At 42.9% G+C, this 3,101-nt stretch overlaps 1 pseudogene; it reads right to left on the bottom strand.

Annotated features, from left to right (window-relative positions):
• Nucleotides 1-1,675: 1,675 nt before the first annotated feature.
• On the bottom strand, nt 1,676-2,053 carry LOC111142790 (annotated as a pseudogene).
• Between the last annotated feature and the right edge of the window lie 1,048 nt (nt 2,054-3,101).

The raw sequence follows: 3,101 nt of genomic DNA, 5'->3' as shown, positions 1-3,101 counted from the left end.
AGGTCATGATCCCAGGGTCCTGGGATTGAGCCCCACATCAGGCTCTCTGCTTGGTGGGGAGCCTGCTTCCCCCTCTCTCTCTGCCTGCCTCTCTGCCTACTTGTGATCTCTGTCTGTCAAATAAATCAATAAAATCTTTAAAAAAAAAAAAAGAGTGGGATACTTAACCAACTGAGCCACCCAGGCATCTCCACCCAATTATTTATTACTATGTAGATCATTAGAATATAGAGGTACTTTAGTATTTATGAAATTTCACATACTCTATCATCAGGGAGATCCAGTTTGAAACAAAATTATGTGCTCCTGAAATAATCTGTATATTGATTAAAAAAAAAAAAAAACCTACCAAACTTGAATTCTATTGAAGTACTCCTTTGTTGTTTGCTAATGCTATTAGGACTGCTGTTTGCATGTAACAGAATTCTTTTGGATTTAAGCAAAAGAAAAATGAATTTATATAAGGGTGCGGGTCCTTTCATAGAGCCCAAGGGCAAGGATGCATCTGGAGCTCAGAAAGGGCCTAGAGCCAAAGACTGCAGTGCTACAGAGAACCCGAGAAACCCTCTCAACAGCTCTCACCAGCTCTCACCATTGTTTCTCTCTGAATATCTGCTTCATTCCTTTTCACTACTTTCTGTGCATCCCAATCAACAGGGTTAACAAAGGGGTTCCATCTCCACTTACATAACTTCTCTTTCAGAGGACAGAATCTCCTAGACTCAATTCCAGAATCTAGAGAAAAGACTATGAGCAGCCCACTTCAGTCAGGGGTGCAGTTCAGCTAAGTTGCACGGTACTAAAGGTTGCCAGTCACCTTGTCTTCTATGCAAAAGGCAACTGTGGAGTGCATTTTCTAGACTAGGGTGTGAATGGTGCCCCTTAGAGTTGTGCCACTACCTACCTTGAACCAATCAGCTGGAGTCTGGAGTCAGAGAGTCCTGTTGTGGGAACCTGGCAGTGGGTGCTCTGCTCCTGAAATCATGTAGATTGTGGGGAGGAGGAAGGTGGTCTGTAGGAAGGGCAAGTTATCATGTATGGGGGAATTATTGGGAGCTCAGGAGACAAGCTCACCGAGGTTCGATATAAGAATGATACACTGATTTGGGGCACCTGGGTGGCTCAGTGGGTCAAGCCTTTGCCTTCAGCTCAGGTCATGATCTCGGGGTCCTGGGATCAAGCGCTATATCAGGCTCTCTGCTCAGTGGGGAGCCTGCTTCCCCTCTCTCTCTGCCTGCCTCTCTGCCTACTTGTGATTTCTCTCTCTGTCAAATAAGTAAAATCTTAAAAAAAAAAAAAAGAATGATACACTAATTTTAACTATATTAGACCAGCAATAGCAAACTACAGCCCATAGGCCAAATCCAGTCTGCCCCTGGCTTTGTAAAAACAGTTTTATTAGAACACAACCACACTCATTTTTTCCATGTTGTCTATGGCTGCACCGGTAAAGTGTAGTGGCAGCTGAGAACATACATTTCACAAAGCTACCATATTTACCACCTGGCCCTTTGGAGAAAAAGTCTATTGACCTCTGTGTTAGAGCCCTGCTGCTCAAATGAAGCCAGGCATCTCAGCTGGGAGCTTGTCTGACTTCCACTTAGAACTATTGAATCAAAACCTGCTTTGTTTTCTACCCCATCGAAGCATTCATTTGCATGTATGTATTACATCCCTAGGTAAAGAACCCCAGGATTTTCCCTCCTGTGTGTTTTCGTCTTGCATTTTTATGGTCCATGATACCAACTATCAGTATAATGAAACCAAACCGAGGGGATGGGAGCAGTTTATTTTGCCATTTTTCTAGATCTCTGAGCCGCATATCGTATTCTAGATCACTGCACACTTGTTTAACCTCATGAAGTCCACAACAACTTTCCCAGTTCTGTGATCATCAATGAATTCAAATTCACCAACGTAACCATGCTTTAGCATTACAGCTAGACATCGGACAATGACTTTGTAGCATGCCCTAATAAGAACCTAGTGTTTGCCTCTCTTCAGCATTGTTGATATTCTTGAAAGCCTCAGTCAGGACATTGATATGCACCATTATGACAGCATGGAAAGATGGCACAGACAGAGTCTGCTTTTTAACAAGATCTCAGGGTGATTTGGAGGCACATTAAGGTTTGAGAAGCACTGTATTAAACTCCTTGATGGGTACAATCAATGCTATTGAAAGTTTTGTTTCACACAAGCCTCTTTTAGCCCATGGGACATGATGCAACCCCCCAGGTACATTAGACTAGTATGCCACTATCCCTGGATTTGATGTAGCAATTTTTTTTTAGGCTGTGTCAGAGCAGAGTATCTTATTATCAGCCAGAATCAGCCTGGACAAAGGGATAACCAGGTACAGCTTATTAAGTGCCTACTCACTCATTCAGTTCTGACAAATATTTATTGAGGACATACTCTGCGCCAGCCATTGGACTACAAATGGGGAAAAAATTGGCACAGCCTCAGCCCTCATAGTGTTGTGAAGCCTTCATACATCATCTCCTTTAATTCCTTCTATAGCCTATAGTGCAGGTACTTTAGTTTTCATGAGAAAACCGAGGTGTGGGGAAACTAACTAACTTGCTCCAAGTCATGTGGCTGCTGAGTGGCAGAACTGAAAATTGAACCCATGTCTATCGGATACCATGGTTTATGCTTTTCTCTATGTAGCATTGCTAAACACAATTCTAGGAGATTATAATCTAAATTAGATCTATAGCCAGAGAGCCAGTGTTTTATAGATAAGAAACAGTATTCTTATCTCCCACTTCGCAGATACAGCCAAGATGATGCCACAAGATTAGGGCAGGCTAGAAACGAGAGGAGCTGAGCTCTTCTCCTAAGACCTTCTCTCCAGAAGTGACAGACCTGCCACCTTTGTATGTGGGAAAGACAGATGACTCTGGTTTAATCTCTCCTTCCAGACACTTGAAGTGAGAAATTTACCTGAGGTTCTAGGGTAGGATACAAACAAGCACTGCCTAGAGGAGAATAAGAACCAGGGTTAATGCTGCTTCCTCCATGGGACCCTCAGGATGTATCCCATTCACTGGGATAACCTTACCTTTCTGAATTTCCCTTCTACCTGTTCTATACAT

Source organism: Enhydra lutris, unplaced genomic scaffold, assembly GCF_002288905.1.
Source record: "Enhydra lutris kenyoni isolate GAN:26980312 unplaced genomic scaffold, ASM228890v2 scaffoldscaffold9, whole genome shotgun sequence".
Taxonomy (NCBI): domain Eukaryota; kingdom Metazoa; phylum Chordata; class Mammalia; order Carnivora; family Mustelidae; genus Enhydra; species Enhydra lutris.
Note: the sequence above shows the minus strand (reverse complement) of the source record. Positions and strands in the feature narration are given on the sequence as shown.